Consider the following 19,397-nt stretch of genomic DNA (forward strand, 5'->3'; position numbering starts at 1 on the left):
CTACAAGCAAGCCATCTTGCAAGTTTGCCATGTTATTTAATCTGTGGGATGTATATGTTTGAAAAGCATGTGCTGATACATTAAAGCTGTTACAGTAATAGTCTTTCCCTTAAATTTTCAAATATTAGTGTGGGGTTTCAGCTATTCAACTCCCATTACATTTGAACTGTGGCAATACAGTGAAAACCTGCTCAGCTCTGAAAATATCTTGTAAGTTTCTTCCCTATTCATCAGGCGTTTAACTCAAAGCCCTTTGAAGGCAATGGGAATAATTTCCTTGACTTTAAAGAGCTTCACATCAGGATCCACAGGTCCAATGCCCATCTGCAAAAAACATCATTTCTTCTTTTGATGGAAAAGATAAGGAACCACAGCCAGAGGACTGCAGGAACATCAAGAGAAAATGAACATCTCAACCAATAAGAACATATATGTTCTCAGCTTTTCATACACTTCACTAAACACTTGTGGATGGCAATGTGGGGCCTGTGACAGAAAACTTGAGCTATTATTAGTAGCCTTATGAAAGAGTTATGTGGAACATTTTTTATGTTCTATTCTTTGTATTATTATTCAAGTAGGGTTTGGGATGCACAATCCCCATCTTCCTGTGTTTATGAGAGTTTGCAACAGTTAGGGTGGAAACCATTAGTGAGTAGTTTATGATGAAGTATCTTGAATTTGATAGAACTATGGAAAATTATAGTCCGCCTTCTCCATATTGCCTAAATCAGCTTGCACTCTGTCTTGACCCTGTATGGGTCTGTATGTCTTGCTGGGTATGATGGGTAGTGCTAACATTCATAATGAGTGAGAGACCCTTGGGGCATGAAAGGTGCTGCAGTTGAGAGTGACCTGAGGGGCGTTGATAATCTATGGATGTGAGAGAACCACAGGGTCAAGAGAAAATCCTAAAGTGTATTTGTTGTCCCAAGGATTGTTTTCTGAACAAAGTTGTGTTTATTGGTTTGGAAACGGGGAAGGTGGAATCTGGTAGTTCTGGTTAAATGGAAGGTTCTTATTGAGTTTCTCAACTACAATCATTCAGTGACCATCTTTTAGTAGCCAAGAAGGTTGAATTATGCTTGGTGTGTTAACGATATTTTACAAATCTCAACTATTTTACTAAGTTTTTGTTAAGCATTCCATTGAGTTCAAGGATGCAGGTAGTTAGATGTGTATGTTGTGGAAGGCTGAAATTTTTATTATTTTGTGTGAATGTTAATTAGTGTAGGTGATTTTCTATGCAAATCTTCTGTTTATCTGGATTTAATTTTTGGTCTTTGTATATTTTAAGCATTGTAAAAGCAGTACTTCTACCAGTGGGATATATCCATTATTAAAGTGAACTAAGTAAATATTAACCATACAAAAATAAGATGGTCTGGTTCTTTAACTATATTCATTTTTGTTTTTTGTGATAGAACCCTTTATTACCTTGATATCACCCTGATGTAGCCAAAAGATTATTATAGGTATCACTTTTCCCAGAGGTCGCTCACCAACTAATGGATGCACAATGGTCAACTAAGAGTGAACCTCCAATGGTTCCTAGTGAAAGCACATAGGGTTGTCATTGTTCAAAAATATAACTGCATCGGCCCCCTCAGCAATGCCCATAAGATGAAGATTATTTTGCCTTCTGTAGTTTACCAGATCATCAGTTCTGTGCTTGAGAGAAGCAATTTACTTTTACATGGCCTTGCATCTGGTGGGTCAGAAATGTTATGTCATCCATCCTAAAAATTAATTCCAGTTTAGCAGTCTGTCGTTGGAGTCTGTTTTTGAAGTTTTTTTGGTGACAAATTTCCACTTTTAGGTCTGTAATTGAGTGACCAAAGAGAGACTGCTGAATTGGAATTAATTTGCAAACTGGATACAATTAACTTAGGCTTGAATAAAGACTGGGAGTAGATGTGTCATTACACAAAGTAAAACTATTTCCCCATGTTTATTTCTCCCCCCCCCCACACACTGTTCCTCACACGTTCTTGTCAACTGCTGGAAATGGCCCTCCTTGATTATCACTACAAAAGGTTCTCCCCCACCCCCCGCTGATCTCCTGCTGGTAATAGCTCACCTTACCTGATCACTCTTGTTACAGTGTGTATGGTAACACCCATTGTTTCATGTTCTCTGTGTATATAAAATCTCCCCACTGTATTTTCCACTGCATGCATCCCATGAAGTGAGCTGTAGCCCACAAAAAGCTTATGCTCAAATACATTTGTTAGTCTCTAAGGTGCCACAAGTATTCCTTTTCTTTTTGCGGATACAGACTAACATGGCTGCTACTCTGAATCCTAAAAATTGTAATCAAACACTTTCCTACACTCCCTTTTGTCACTGGTGATGTTTATTAGGTTATCCATTTCAGTAAAACTTGGAGGGATCTTTGGGGTGGACACTTTGACCACTTTGTTTGAAATAATTTATGCCCACTCAGGAAGAGAAGCGATAAGAATGCCTGAGATGGCAGGAATCTTTCACCTCAAAACTAGATCTGGAGAGATGGTCATACAGGAGAGTGATCTTTGGTCCATTTTCTATGATTACTTGGCATATTTCTCCTTCTTTTTCTCAATAAAACTTCCAGAAACCATAAGTAATAGCTTTGTTATTTAACCAAAATCCTCCTAAATATTTTAGCTGTATTTTTCTGGAGCTAGTGAAGAGAATCAAAATCAGTTTCCACTTAGCATTCTGACTTTCACTCCCATCTCAAGCCAATTTAGTAGGAAGCAGTGACAATACTTTTCTCTGAAAAAAAATTGCTAGAAAGTTAATTTAGATGTTTTTAATTAGGGTTGGGAACTTGGCTCATTTTAATAAGTTAACTAAAATTCAATCCATTATATATTTTGGAATGAAAAGTGTTTCCTCAAGCTTTGTAACACAACAACAAAACAAAAGTCTAATAGCTAGTAGGGTCTTTCTACTGAAAATCTGTATGAACACTCTTTAATTGCTATAGCTATTCTCTTAAAAATGATAATCACTTGGTCTCCAGCTTTCAGAGTAGGTAAATATCTGTTCATACTGCCAAGGCATATCTGAGCATAATGGAGATTTATTAGAACACTTTATAGTAATACTTTGAACACACATAGTGCTTCCTATTTGAGATTTCAAAGTGCTTTACAAAGAATTAAGCTTCATGGCACCTCTGTGGCATTTTACAGGTGTGTAAACTTAGAAAAGGAAGATTTCAGCTACAAACTTCCAAAGAGTGTAAGGCCCTGATCCTATAAATATTTACAAATGTGCTTGGCTTTAATACAGTGAGTGGCTTCATTGATTTCAATAGGGTTACTTGTAGTAGCAACATTAAGCACATGAGTGGTTGCAAGGTCAGAGCCTAAATCAAGCACTTATGTGCTTTTCAAAAATATACCCAAAGAACCAGATTTCCAAAGGTATTTAGGTGCCTAAAGATATAAATAGGCTCTTAGTTGGATTTTCAAAAGCATCTAAGTCCCAAATGCTGGGACTGGAAACAGGTAATGGATCACTTGATAATTGCCCTGTTCTGTTCATTCCTTTCGAAGCATGTGGCATTGGCCACTGTCAGAATACAGGATACTGGGGTAGATGGACCACTAGTCTGATCTGGTATGGCCATTCTTATGTTCTTGAAATGGGAGTTAGGTGCTTTTGAAAACCTTACTAGGTGCCTATCTCATCATTAGATACCTAAATATCTTTGAAATTTGGTCTTTACTGAGATTTTCAAAGTGCTTAAGCAGGAGTTAATCACCTAACTTGCTTAAGCACTTTTGAACATTCCACTAGGCACCTATCAGTGTCTTCAGGCACCTGAAAATCTGTCCTAAGTGTCTTGTCCATGGACACAGAGCAGTGGACAAGTAATAAAGTGAAGAAGACAAATTCTGGAGCCATGATGCCCAAATCCTGCTCTAGCCATTAGACCATATTGTTTGTTTCCTTCCTTTTTTTCTACTAAACAAAGTTGCAACAAAATCAAGGAAACTGCTAGGACTAAGAAGTAGTTTTCCTTCTGGACTGAAAAAAAACCCCATGCATAAGTGTTGGCATCCTGTGGTGTGTGAATGAAGAACTAGATTAGAAACAGATTTTCCTTAAGTGGTGTAAACCCCAATGGAAAAAACAGACCTAGGATGGATAACTCTCAACAGTAACTGGAGAAATCTTGCTCACAAAAAATGTAATTTACATGAGGAAAAAGGGTAATTAGAAGCCAGGTAAAAAAAAATACTGTTTGTTTGAGCTCAAGTAATAGAAAAACAAGAAGAATATTTGTGATGAACTAGAGCTCAGTACTCTCTTAACAGAATGCTAATTAGTAAATACAAGAGTTATCCTGGAGGAAACTTCTCTTAATTACTGAAAGTAATGATCCTTCTTGGTGTATAATAAGCTTTTTGTCTGTAAATGTCTAACAAGCTGTGGAAATTTGCAAAGTTCTCTTTATGATTTCTCCTTACCCCTAAATTCCACTGCTCCTAAAACCTCTCTTTCAGGCTAAGAATCCCAATAGGAAAAAAAGAATTATGTAGAGATACAAAGCACAAGATCAGATAAGACAACTAATCACAGCTGGCCAAATACTCACTATTCACCTTTATTTTATTCTATAAAGGTTTTTTATACCATCTTTGTCAGTATAAAGAAAAGGAGTACTTGTGGCACCTTAGAGACTAACAAATTTATTAGAGCATAAGCTTTCGTGAGCTACAGCTCACTTCAGTTCACTTGTCGGGCTCAACGGGTAGTGATCAATGGCTCCATGTCTAGTTGGCAGCCGGTGTCAAGTGGAGTGCCCCAGGGGTCGGTCCTGGGGCCCGTTTTGTTCAATATCTTCATAAATGATCTGGAGGATGGTGTGGATTGCACTCTCAGCAAATTTGCGGATGATACTAAACTGGGAGGAGTGGTAGATACGCTGGAGGGGAGGGATAGGATACAGAAGGACCTAGACAAATTGGAGGATTGGGCCAAAAGAAATCTAATGAGGTTCAATAAGGATAAATGCAGGGTCCTGCACTTAGGATGGAAGAATCCAATGCACCGCTACAGACTAGGGACCGAATGGCTCGGCAGCAGTTCTGCGGAAAAGGACCTAGGGGTGACAGTGGACGAGAAGCTGGATATGAGTCAGCAGTGTGCCCTTGTTGCCAAGAAGGCCAATGGCATTTTGGGATGTATAAGTAGGGGCATAGCGAGCAGATCGAGGGACGTGATCGTTCCCCTCTATTCGACACTGGTGAGGCCTCATCTGGAGTACTGTGTCCAGTTTTGGGCCCCACACTACAAGAAGGATGTGGATAAATTGGAAAGAGTACAGCGAAGGGCAACAAAAATGATTAGGGGTCTAGAGCACATGACTTATGAGGAGAGGCTGAGGGAGCTGGGATTGTTTAGTCTGCAGAAGAGAAGAATGAGGGGGGATTTGATAGCTGCTTTCAACTACCTGAAAGGGGGTTTCAAAGAGGATGGCTCTAGACTGTTCTCAGTGGTAGCAGATGACAGAACGAGGAGTAATGGTCTCAAGTTGCAATGGGGGAGGTTTAGATTGGATATTAGGAAAAACTTTTTCACTAAGAGGGTGGTGAAACACTGGAATGCGTTACCTAGGGAGGTGGTAGAATCTCCTTTCTTAGAGGTTTTTAAGGTCAGGCTTGACAAAGCCCTGGCTGGGATGATTTAACTGGGACTTGGTCCTGCTTTGAGCAGGGGGTTGGACTAGATGACCTTCTGGGGTCCCTTCCAACCCTGATATTCTATGATTCTATGATTCTATGATTCATCGGATGCATTTGGTGGAAAAAACAGAGGAGAGATTTATATACACACACAGAGAACATGAAACAATGGGTTTATCATACACACTGTAAGGAGAGTGATCACTTAAGATAAGCCATCACCAGCAGCGGGGGGGGGGGGAAAGGAGGAAAACCTTTCATGGTGACAAGCAAGGTAGGCTAATTCCAGCAATTAACAAGAATATCAGAGGAAGAAGCTCTGGAGGAATTCCACCAGGATTTCAACAATTTCCATCCCACCATCAACCTCAGCCTGGACCAGTCCACACAAGAGATCCACTTCCTGGACACTACGGTGCTAATAAGCGATGGTCACATAAACACCACCCTATATCGGAAACCTACTGACCGCTATTCCTACCTACATGCCTCTAGCTTTCATCCAGATCATTCCACTCGATCCATTGTCTACAGCCAAGCTCTACGATATAACCGCATTTGCTCCAACCCCTCAGACAGAGAAAAACACCTACAAGATCTCTATCATGCATTCTTAGAACTACAATACCCACCTGCTGAAGTGAAGAAACAGATTGACAGAGCCAGAAGAGTACCCAGAAGTCACCTACTACAGGACAGGCCCAACAAAGAAAATAACAGAACGCCACTAGCCGTCACCTTCAGCCCCCAACTAAAACCTCTCCAACGCATCATCAAGGATCTACAACCTATCCTGAAGGACGACCCATCACTCTCACAGATCTTGGGAGACAGGCCAGTCCTTGCTTACAGACAGCCCCCCAATCTGAAGCAAATACTCACCAGCAACCACACACCACACAACAGAACCACTAACCCAGGAACCTATCCTTGCAACAAAGCCCGTTGCCAACTCTGTCCACATATCTATTCAGGGGTACCATCATAGGGCCTAGTCACATCAGCCACACTATCAGAGACTCGTTCACCTGCGCATCTACCAATGTGATATATGCCATCATGTGCCAGCAATGCCCCTCTGCCACGTACATTGGCCAAACTGGACAGTCTCTACGTAAAAGAATGAATGGACACAAATCAGACGTCAAGAATTATAACATTCAAAAACCAATTGGAGAACACTTCAATCTCTCTGGTCACTCGATTACAGACCTAAGAGTTTCAGAGTAGCAGCCGTGTTAGTCTGTATTCGCAAAAAGAAAAGGAGTACTTGTGGCACCTTAGAGACTAACAAATTGAAGTGAGCTGTAGCTCACGAAAGCTTATGCTCTAATAAATTTGTTAGTCTCTAAGGTGCCACAAGACCTAAGAGTGGCTATCCTTCAACAAAAAAGCTTCAAAAACAGACTCCAATGAGAGACTGCTGAATTGGAATTAATTTGCAAACTGGATACAATTAACTTAGGCTTGAATAGAGACTGGGAATGGATGAGTCATTACACAAAGTAAAACTATTTCTCCATGTTATTTCTCTCCCCCCCCACCCCACCCCACCCTCCACTGTTCCTCAGATATTCTTGTTAACTGCTGCTACCTTGCTTGTCACCATGAAAGGTTTTCCTTCCCCCCCCCCCACTGCTGGTGATGGCTTATCTTAAGTGATCACTCTCCTTACAGTGTGTATGATAAACCCATTGTTTCATGTTCTCTGTGTGTGTATATACATCTCCCCTCTGTTTTTTCCACCAAATGCATCCGATGAAGTGAGCTGTAGCTCACGAAAGCTTATGCTCTAATAAATTTGTTAGTCTCTAAGGTGCCACAAGTACTCCTTTTCTTTTTGCGAATACAGACTAACACGGCTGCTACTCTGAAACCTGTCATTATGCTTTGGACTTTCTGTTAGACCAACAGCTCCACCATCCCCTTTGATTATGGGATATTTAGTTCAAGAGCTTGATCAAGTGCAATAGCAGAGAGAAAACATTCTGACTTGTGAACTGTGAAGTTCCTCTTTAGAAACTCTCTAGCTGTGTCTAGATCCATTATGTGAAGACTTACCATATCTCATACCAACAAGTATAGTTAATATGATCTGACACAAAGAACCGACAACAACTTTCCAAAGCATTCAATGTAGAGAGCATAATTTTCTTGGTGGATTGACTGGCCATAGGGAAATACTAGAAACTCCAGATGAAATACAGTATTCCTGAAGTGAAACATTGGGTTTTCTAGTTTTTATTTGTCAAATAACTTACCATCCCCATCGGGGCCTCCTCTTCCCTGAGACATTGGGTTTATTGTGCACATGCATTTTGGAGAAAGATGTACAGGCTGTTGGAAGTTATATGGTGTGCATGCCTATTATTTGAGACAAGACACTTTCAAAAAGGAATCAGCAGTCCTTGGAGAGACCACTTTGGCCTGAACAAGGGCTTCTGTCCATCCACTAAATTTTAGCTCATCAGCTTTAGTGTTGCTATTTCCAGATGAAGACAACCCAGCATAATCATAAATTTGTCCTTTCCATACAGTTGACCTGGCCTGCTGGGCATCTGTTTGGTTATAGTGAAAAGGGGCTTATCCACAGTAATTACTGGCTCTTGGCATGGATTTAGGTGGTATGCAGCATTCATTGTCATATCCGTGGCATGATGAATCAGTGCCACAGACTTGGAGTCATCTGGAAAGAGGGGAAGAAGTGTAGTGATGGCTGGGGCGAAGTCAGGCACTGGCTGTTTGATGGCATTGTAAGCTGCCCAGGAAGTGGCTTGATCTCCATTGAAGGTATTGAGGCTTGCTGCTTGCCTTACTTGTTCAAGACACTTGCATTACTATTTCAGGGCTGCGTAATCAGTTGGCTGTCAATCTTGATTTTAACATTTATGGCAGGGATGGGAGCACTGGTTTTCATAAAGATCAATTGAGAGAAAATTGTGTAAGACTCAGGAAGTGATGATATAGTCTTTTTCACTTATGCTGCAGTCTCACAGTCCAGGGTAGGAATTCCAGGGATAACTCCCTCCACTTGAGGGCTGGGATGCTGAAAACAGTGATATAACATTTCTGTGGAAGGTGTCTGTTGCTGTGGTGGAGTTGCACATGAAGTATCTCTTGTCTATGGCTGCAATAGTGAACAGACCACCATGAAGCTTTAGAGGACAGACTACTTTCTGATCCTCAAAGTGTTGGCATGCACTGTTCGCCGTGCTGATAAAAATGGCTAACATTTTGTCGTAGGACATGGATAATCCAAATTAAAAAGCCTATCTACTCGCTCACTTTTTCATGTCTGTATACAAAGTGTCAAATCAACATTGATTGGTAATGGCATTTCTGAGGCTTTGATGTGGAACTAACTTTGTTCCTTTGCCACAATGGATGCTGTTGTTGTATCACAAAAGTTGTGCCAAAGTAAGGGTAGCGAGATGAATGGAAACTTCTTCTCCTTGCATTTTAATGTTTAGACCATCCAGTATCAGGGACATCAGTGCCAATAATGACTCAAGCACAGATTTTGCTTGGCATCCTGGGTCAAATGGTTCAGTGAACTGCATTTACATTTGAAACAGTTCTCTTCAGGATTCAGGATTTTAGTTTAATGCTGTGAATATATCAGGCAGTATCACCCTCAGGTGTTCTACTCTAGTATATAGAGCCTTGTGAGGTCTAGTTTAAGGACTGGAGCTATTTGTTCATTCAGGCTTCTCTCTTCAGTTCAGCAAAGGCAATCACATGAAAATTCTTCTGTGTTCCTAGGCTCAGTTTCTTCTTCCTGACTTTGTTGTAGAGAGACACCAAACATCTTGCATGATACATTGCTTCTTGGGCCATTAAGCCCCCCACACTCTGTTTTTCAAGCAAGAACTGTGTAACAGTCTATATTATTATGGTCCCCACTTTTACAAACTTATGGCAAAACTTATACGAAGTATGCCTTGTGAAACATCATTTGAAAAGTCATAGTCTGCTGAATATTGTCCTGTGTATCAATGTTGCATATGCAGCTATAAGATTTTGATAAATGTTTGTTACTGAAGCATATTATAATACTAGGGAATGCCCACAGTCTGGCTCCTCAGGGACAACAAAGAACTGACCACAGGTGTGAAAGAGCAATCACTGGCTTAAACAGCCATTCACCAGCAGGGGAGTTGTGAACAAAGGATTTACAATTCACCTGAAGAACAGGTCACAGAGCACAAACACCATGGAACTACCTTACCCCATAACCCAGCAAGGACTTTTCCAGTAAAAAGGATCAGGATACAAAAAGGGGGAAACACAGCCCCTGGGTACCTCTCTCCTCCCGACTCTCTCCTGAAACAAGATTGCTTGGAAGACTTTGACCTGGGGAGATTGATCCTAGTCTGTGTACTAAGAACTGTGAACTGTTTGCAATATACAGAGGGGTGGGAAAGTTGCTTGCTTCAAATCTTACTTAACTTGGTGACATTTAGGATTTAGAATGCATGTTTGTCATAAAAATAAAGGAAAGGCTAACCACCTTTAAATCCCTCCTGGGCAGAGGAAAAACCCTTTCACCTGTAAAGGGTTAAGAAGCTAAGATAACCTCACTGGCACCTGACCAAAATGACCAATGAGGAGACAAGATACTTTCAAAGCCGGGGAGGGGGAAACAAAGGGTTCTCTCTGTCTGTGTGATGCTTTTGCCGGGACCAGAGCAGGAATGCAGGTCAGAACTCCTATAAAGAGTTAGTAAGCAATCTAGTTAGATATGCGTTAGATTCTGTTTTGTTTAAATGGATGATAAAATAAGTTATGTTGAATGGAAGGTATATTCCTGTTTTTGTCTTTTTGTAACTTAAGGTTTTGCCTAGAGGAATTCTCTATGTTTTGAATCTGATTACCCTGTAAGGTATTTACCATCCTGATTTTACAGAAGTGATTCTTTTACTTTTTCTTTAATTAAAATTCTTCTTTTAAGAACCTGATTGTTTTTCATTGTTCTTAAGATCCAAGGGTTTGGGTCTGTGTTCACCTATGCAAATTGGTGAGGATTTTTATCAAGCCTTCCCCAGGAAAGGGGCTGTAAGGCTTGGGGAGGGATTTTTGGGGAAAGACATTTCCAAATGGGCTCTTTCCCTGTTCTTTGTGTAACACTTTGGTGGTGGCAGCTTTTAACCTAAGCTGGTAACAATAATCTTAGGAGGTCTTTCATGCAGGTCCCCAAATCTGTACCTAGAGTTCAGAGTGTGGAAGAAATCTTGACATGGTGGCAGAGTGGTGGGATCAATTTGAGATTTTTTGGGGATCATTTTGAATCAGAAGCACAGTGGGATCATTTTGAACCAGAAGCACAGAGATTTTTTTGGGGATCAATTTGAACCAGAATCACAGATTTTAAAAGGACATTTTTTTCCCTTTGGGCTGCTTGGAAACAGGTTTTAAGATGAAAGCAGTTATTTTTTTTGTCTCTGCCTAGGGGCTAGAGCAGAGACAAAAGGGAGCTGGCTTTTGTGACCTGGAGTTTCTCTACCTAAAGGCAGGGTAGTTAACCTCCTGCAGGGAAAGTCACAAGTTCTTCACAGACCTGAAGAGGTTTTTTGTTTCTTTGTTTGTTTTTAGCTAAGAGCAACTAGAGGGTTTTTCTGTCTATTTGCCTGGAGACAAAGGTGTTAGTTTTTTGTTTAAAAAGGATTTTTCTGTAGGCTGACAATCACTATCAGAGAACATAGGTATCAGGTTACAGCACAATCTATTTTTTTGACAAACCAAGTTTTTGTTTGTTTGTTTGTTTGTTTGTTTGTTTTATTTCTAACTCTCGGGTGTAATGTTAGTTAAAAACAGAGAGGCAAACATGACCGAGCCCAAGGCAGAAAAAAACAAAGAGGCTGCCCACAGGAGAGCTATGGAGACAGCGAAAGAGGCAGAAAAAAAACAAGAGGCTGCCCACAGGAGAGCTATGGAGGCAAGTGAAAAAGAATTGGAGGAGAAGGAAAAAGAGAGGAAGTATGCACTGGAGATGGAGAAGGAAAAGGCTCAGCAGAATATACCAACAAACCCTAGCAATCCTTCTCCAGGTACCACTTCCCATCCCAGAAAATTCCCCACCTACAAGGCAGATGATGATACCGAAGCCTTCTTAGAAAACTGTGAAAGGGCCTGCCTTGGGTACAGCATCTCTACAGACCAAGAGAAGGTAGAGCTGAGGCCACAGCTAAGTGGACCCTTAGCAGAGGTGGGGGCTGAAATGCCTAAGGAACACATGAACAAGTATGAACTGTTTAAAACCAAGGCGAGAGTCAGAATGGGGCTAACTCCCGAACATTCCCCTCGGTGGTTCAGAGCCCTAAGGTGGAAATCAGACGTGTCATTTACCCGACATGCCTACCACATTGTGAAACATTGGGATGCCTGGATATCAGGAGCAAGTGTTAGATCTTCAGAAGAGTTGCCCTTCCTAATGCAAATGGAGCATTCTTATAGGGTGTTCCTGAGGAAATAGAATGATACATCCTAGATGAGAAGCCCATAACTTCAGAAAAGCAGACTTTGACTCCCTAAGGGAACTGATGGGCAGGATCCCCTAGGAGAATAACATGAGGGGGAAAGGTTTCAAAGTGTCAGCCGTGTTAGTCTGTATTCACAAAAAGAAAAGGAGTACTTGTGGCACCTTAGAGACTAACAAATTTATTAGAGCATAAGCTTTCGTGAGCTACAGCTCACTTCATCGGATGCATATGGTGGAAAAAACAGAGGAGAGATTTATATACACACACAGAGAACATGAAACCTCTGTGTGTTCATGAGGGGGAAAGGAGTCCAGGAGAGTTGACTGTATTTTAAAGAATCCTTATAGAGGTTACAGGGACAACCATAGAAAGAATCAGAAATAGAAAGTAGAAAGAATAGGAAATATGGCACGTGATCACCTGGAGATGTAGCTAGAAAGAGATGTTAAGAGTAACAAGAAGGGTTTCTTAAGGTATGTTAGCAACAACAAGAAAGTCAAGGAAAGTGTGGGCCCCTTACTGAATGAGGGAGGCAACCTAGTGACAGAGGATGTGGGAAAAGCTAATGTAACTCAATGTTTTTTTTGCCTCTGTCTTCACGAACAAGGTCAGCTCCCAGACTGCTGCACTGCGCAGCACAACATGGGGAGGAGGTGACCAGCCCTCTGTGGAAAAAGAAGTGGTTCGGGACTATTTAGAAAAGCTGGACGAGCACAAGCCCATGGGGCCAGATTCGCTGCATCCGAGAGTGCTAAAGGAGTTCGCGAATGTGATTGCAGAGCCATTGGCCATTATCTTTGAAAACTCATGGCGATCAGGGAAAGTCCCAGATAACTGGAAAAAGGCTAATGTAGTGCCCATCTTTAAAAAAGGGAAGAAGAAGGATCCGGGGAACTACAGGCCAGTCAGCCTCACCTCAGTCCCTGGAAAAATCATGGAGCAGATCCTCAAGGAATCAATTCTGAAGCACTTAGAGGAGAGGAAAGTGATCAGGAACAGTGTGCATGGATTCACCAAGGGCAAGTCATGCCTGACTAATCTAATTGACTTCTATGATGAGATAACTGACTGTGTGGATGAGGGGAAAGCAGTGGATGTGTTGTTCCTTGACTTTAGCAAAGCTTTTGACATGGTCTCCCACAGTATTCTTGCCAGAAAGTTAAAGAAATATAGGCTGGATGAATGGATGATAAGGTGGATAGAAAGCTGGCTATATTGTGGGGCTCAACGGGTAGTGATCAATGGCTCCATGTCTAGTTGGCAGCCGGTATCAAGCGGAGTGCCCCAAGAGTTGATCCTGGGGCCTGTTTTGTACAATATCATCATTAATGATCTGGAGGATGGTGTGGATTGCACCCTCAGAAAGTTTGCAGATGACACTAAACTGGGAGGAGAGGTAGATACGCTGGAGGGTAGGGATAGGATACAGAGGGATCTAGACAAATTAGAGGATTGGGCCAAAAGAAATCTGATGAGTTTCAACAAGGACAAGTGCAGAGTCCTGCACTTAGGATGGAAGAATCCCATGCACCGCTACAGACTAGGGAGTGAATGGCTAGGCAGCAGTTCTGCAGAAAAGGACCTAGGGGTTACAGTGCATGAGAAGCTGGATATGAGTCAACAGTGTGCCCTTCTTGTTGCCAAGAAGGCCAATGGCATTTTGGACTGTATAAGTAGGGGCATTGCCAACAGATCGAGGGACGTGATTGTTCCTCTCTATTCGACATTGTTCAGGCCTCATCTGGAATACTGTCTCCGGTTTTGGGCCCCACACTGCAAGAAAGATGTGGAAAAATTGGAAAGAGTCCAGAAGAGAGCAACAAAAATGATTAGGGGACTGGAACACATAACTTTTGAGGAGAGGCTAGGGAACTGGGACTGTTTAGTCTGTGGAAGAGAAGAATGAGGGGGGACTTGATAGCTGCTTTCAACTACCTGAAAGGGGGTTCCAAATAGGATGAATCTAGACTGTTCTCAGTGGTAGTAGATGACAGAACGAGGATTAATGGTCTCAAGTTGCAGTGCGGGAGGTTTAGGTTGGATATTAGGAAATCTTTTTCACTAGGAGGGTGGTGAAACCCTGGAATGCGTTACCTAGGGAGGTGGTGGAATCGCCTTTCTTAGAAGTTTTTAAGGTCAGGCTTGAGAAAGCCCTGGCTGGGATGATTTAGTTGGGGATTGGTCCTGCTTTGAGCAGGGGTTTGGACTAGATGATCTCCTGAGGTCCCTTCCAACCCTGATATTCTATGATTCTATGAACTGGAATTGAGGCAGGGGATTGGAGCCAAATGGGTGGAGATGGCAGAAAAGAAAAAAAACTAGGAGCAGTTGGGGTGAATATCAGAAGGGGAAAACTAGAACAAAACGGGTGGAGGGAGGAGAGAGAAACAATCCTGATCACAGTTGAAGCGGATACCAGAAGGGACAACCTCAGACCACACCCTACTACCGGGGGCAGCCCAAGGCCCCAACTACACCCCAAGGAACACTACAGGCACCTTATCGTCCCGCCACACCGTTCTCCAGCAACCCACCTTGCCCCAGTGACCCGTCAGCTGGACGATGTTTTAAATGTAACGAACCAGGGCATGTAAAGGCCAACTTCCCTAAGAACCCCAACAGATTACAGTTCACTGCACCACACCAGAGGTCATCAAGCCCAAATACTCTCAGAGCAGAGGGAAACTGTGAGTGTGGGCGGGAAGAAGGTCACTGTGTGGAGGGACACCGGAGCACAAGTGTCAGCTTCCTTAGTGGACCCAAATTTAATCAACCCAAAGATCCATGTGACAATTCAACCCTTCAAGTCCAACTCTTTCAATTTGCCTAGTTGTCTGTCCAGTACAAGGGCTGGTCAGGAACGTGGACTTTTGCAGTCTATGATGATGATCCCATCCCCATGCTGTTGGGGAAAGACTTGGCCAATCATGTGAAGCTAGCCAAGAGAGTGGGAATGGTCACCCGCAGCCAGGCTAAGCAAGCCATCACACCTAGCTCTGTTCCAGAAACTTCTACCAGGACTGGGTCAGAGGTGATGGAACCGGACCCTAGGCCAAAGTCTGCAACAGTAGTAGTGGATCCAGTCCCAGAGACCCAGACAGAGCCAATCCCAGAACTGGAACCAGTAGAACAACCAGCACCAGACCCATTGCCAGCACTGAATCCAATATTTGAAACCCCAATCCCAGAGGGCCCCACCAAACCTGAACTGGCAGCAGCTGATAACCCTACACAAGAGGCTCAGCCGGAGCCTGAACCCCAACATAGTGCACCAACGGAGAGCGGTTCACAGTCAACGGAAACAGCCCCATCCCCTATATCGCTCTCAGAGGGACCAAGCCTAGGTCCACAATCCAATGAGGAACTGATGTCTCCAGCATCAAGGGAACAGTTCCAGACCAAACAAGAAGCAGATGAAAGCCTCCAGAGAGCTTGGATGGCGGCACAGAGCAACCCACCACCTCTCAGCTCTTCTAATCGATCCAGGTTTGTTGTAGAAAGAGGACTTTTATAAAAGGAAACTCTTTCTGGTGGACACCAGGAAGACTGGCATCCTCAGAGACAGTTGGTAGTTCCAACAACCGGGTAAATCTCTTGAGCTTAGCCCATGATCATCTGAGTGGCCATGCTGGGGTGAACAGAACGGAAGACCGTTTGGGGAGGTCATTCCACTGGGAGGGAATGGACAAGGATGTTTCTACCTATGTCTGGTTTTGTGAGGTATGCCAAAGAGTGGGAAAACCCCAAGACCAGGTCACAGCCCCTCTCCAGCCACTCCCCATCATTGAGGTTCCATTTCAGCGAGTAGCTGTGGATTTTCTGGGTCGTTTTCTAAAAAAGACACCCAGAGGAAAGCACTACATACTGACTTTCATGCATTTTGCCACCCGATGGCTGGAAGCAGTAGTTCTAAGCAACACCAGGGCTAAAAGTGTGTGCCAGGCATTAACAGACATTTTTGCCGGGGTAGGTTGGCCTTCTGACATCCTTACAGATGCAGGAACTAATTTCCTGGCAGGAACTATGGAAAGCCTTTGGGAAGCTCATGGGGTAAATCACTTGGTTGCCACCCCTTACCATCAAACACATGGCTTAGTGGAGAAATTTAATGGAACTTTGGGGGCCATGATACATAAATTCATAAATGAGCACTCCATTGATTGGGACTTAGTGTGGCAGCAGTTGCTCTTTGCCTACAGAGCTGTATCACATCCCAGTTTAGGGTTTTCACCATTTGAACTTGTATATGGTCTTGAGGTTAAGGGGCCATTACAGTTGGTGAAGCAGCAATGGGAGGGGTTTACACCTTCTCCAGAAACTAACATTCTGGACTTTGTAACCAACCTACAAAACACCCTCCGAACCTCTTTAGCCCTTGCTAAAGAAAACCTACAGGATGCTCAAAAAGAGCAAAAAGCCTGGTATGATAAACATGCCAGAGAGTGTTCCTTCAAAGTAGGGGACCAGGTCATGGTCTTAAAGGTGCTCCAGGCCCATAAAATGGAAGCACCGTGGGAAGGGCCATTCACGGTCCAAGAGCGCCTGGGAGCTGTTAATTATTTCATAGCAGTCCCCACTTCCAACCTAAAGCCTAAGGTGTACCATATTCATTCTCTAAAGCCCTTTTATTCCAGAGAATTAAAGGTTTGTCAGTTTACAGCCCAGGGAGAAGATGACGCCGAGTGGCCTGAAGGTGTCTACTACAAAGGGAAAAGTGCTGGCGGTGTGGAAGAGGTGAACATCTCCATGACCTTTGGGCATTTGCAGCGACAGCAGATCAAGGAGCTGTGCACTAGCTATGCGCCGACGTTCTCAGCCACCCCAGGACTCACTGACTGGGCATACCACTCCACTGACACAGGAAATGCTCACCCAATTAAAGTTCCACTGTACCGGGTGTCTACTCAAGCTAAAACTGCTATAGAAAGGGAGATCCAGAATATGCTACAGATGGGGGTAATCCACTCCTCTGGCAGTGCATGGGCGTCTCCAGTGGTTCTAGTTCCCAAACAAGATGGGGAAATACGTTCTTTCATGGACTACCTTAAGCTAAATGCTGTGACTGACCCAGACAACTATCCAATGCCATGCACAGATGAACTATTGGAGAAACTGGGATGGGCCAGTTCATCTCTACCTTGGACTTAACCAAGGGGTACTGACAGGTACCACTAGATGAATCTGCCAAGGAAAGGTCAGCCTTCACCCACATGTCGGGTTGTATGAATTTAATGTGCTCCCTTTCGGGCTGCGGAATGCACCCACCAGCTTCCAAATACTTGTTGATGGTCTCCTAGCGGGATTGGGAGAATATGCAATTGCCTACCTTGACAATGTGGCCATATTTTTGGATTCCTGTGCAGAACACCTGGAACATCTACAAAAAGTCTTTGAGCGCATAAGGGAGGCAGGACTAACTGTTAAGGCTAAGAAGCACCAAATAGGCCTAAACAGAGTGACTTACCTTAGATACCAGGTGATCAGGGAACTATCAACCCCCTATAGGCCAAAGTGGATGCTATCCAAAAGTGGCCTGTCCCAAAGTCAAAGAAACAGGTCCAATCCTTCTTAGGCTTGGCCAGATATTACAGGCGATTTGTATCGCAACACAGCCAAATCACTGCCCCACTGACAGACCTAACCAAAAAGAAACAGCCAAATGCCGTTCAGTGGATCGAAGAGTGTCAGAAGCCCTTTAACCAGCTTAAAGCGACACTCATGTCTGACCCTGTGCTAAGGGCCCCAAGACTTTGACAAACCATTCCTAGTAACCACTGATGCATCCGAGCGTGATGTGGGAGCAGTTTTAATGCAGGAAAGACCGGATCAAGAATTCCATCCTGTAATGTTTCTCAGCAAGAAGCTGTCTGAGAGGGAAAGCAACTGGTCAATCAGTGAAAAAGAATGTTACGCCATTGTCTATGCTCTGGAAAAGCTACGCCCATACATTTGCGGATGGCGTTTCCACTTGCAATCCACTACAGTGGCTTCATACCACCACGGGAAATAACAAAAAACTTATTCGGTGGAGTTTAGCTCTCCGAGATTTTGATTTTGACATCCAACACATCTCAGGAGCTTTTAACAAAGTGGCTGATGCACTCTCCCATGAAAGTTTCCCAGAATCAACTGGTTAAAATTGTCCTTGAGATGTGGAAAATATTGTTAGTCTTTATATACTTGGTAGTATATTTAGAGGTGCATGTGTCTTATTAACTCTGTTTTCTCCTAGATCTCCAGGAAGAAATCACAACCAGTGTTTCACCCTATCTGTGATTTGGGGGGCGTGTCATAAAAATAAAGGGAAGGCTAACCACCTTTAAATCCCTCCTGGCCAGAAGAAAAACCCTTTCACCTGTAAAGGGTTAAGAAGCTAAGACAACCTCACTGGCACCTGACCAAAATGACCAATGAGGAGACAAGATACTTTCAAAGCTGGAGGGGGGGGGAACAAAGGGTCCTGTCTGTGTGTGTGATGCTTTTACCGGGACCAGAGCAGGAATGCAGGTCAGAACTCCTGTAAAGAGTTAGTAAGCAATCTAGTTAGATATGTGTTAGATTCTGTTTTGTTTAAATGGCTGATAAAATAAATTGTGCTGAATGGAAGGTATATTCCTGTTTTTGTGTCTTTTTGTAACTTAAGGTTTTGCCTAGAGGGATTCTCTGTGTTTTGAATCTGATTACCCAGTAAGGTATTTACCATCCTGATTTTACAGAGATGATTCTTTTACTTTTTCTTTAACTAAAATTCTTCTTTTAAGAACCTGATTGTTTTTTCATTGTTCTTAAGATCCAAGGGTTTGGGTCTGTGTTCACCTATGCAAATTGGTGAGGATTTTTATCAAGCCTTCCCCAGGAAAGGGGCTGTAAGGCTTGGGGGGGAATTTTGGGGGGAAAGACATTTCCAAATGGGCTCTTTCCCTGTTCTTTGTATAACACTTTGGTGGTGGCAGCTTTTAACCTAAACTGGTAAGAATAAGCTTAGGGGCTCTTTCATGCAGGTCCCCACATCTGTAGCCTAGATTTCAGAGTGGGGAAGGAACCTTGACAATGTTTATCTTTTATTTTGTTGTAACTAATTCTGACCTTTTATGGCTATATCATAAAATCTATCTATAGTTAATAAACTGGTTTCAATATTTTATCTAGACCATTGAGCTTTGATGGAAGCATTTGGGGAATTTCTGCTTGGGTTAACAAGGGCCCGTGCATATTCATTTTCTTTGATAAAATG

This window comes from Dermochelys coriacea, chromosome 1 (genome assembly GCF_009764565.3).
Source record: "Dermochelys coriacea isolate rDerCor1 chromosome 1, rDerCor1.pri.v4, whole genome shotgun sequence".
In the NCBI taxonomy this organism is placed as follows: Eukaryota; Metazoa; Chordata; order Testudines; family Dermochelyidae; genus Dermochelys; species Dermochelys coriacea.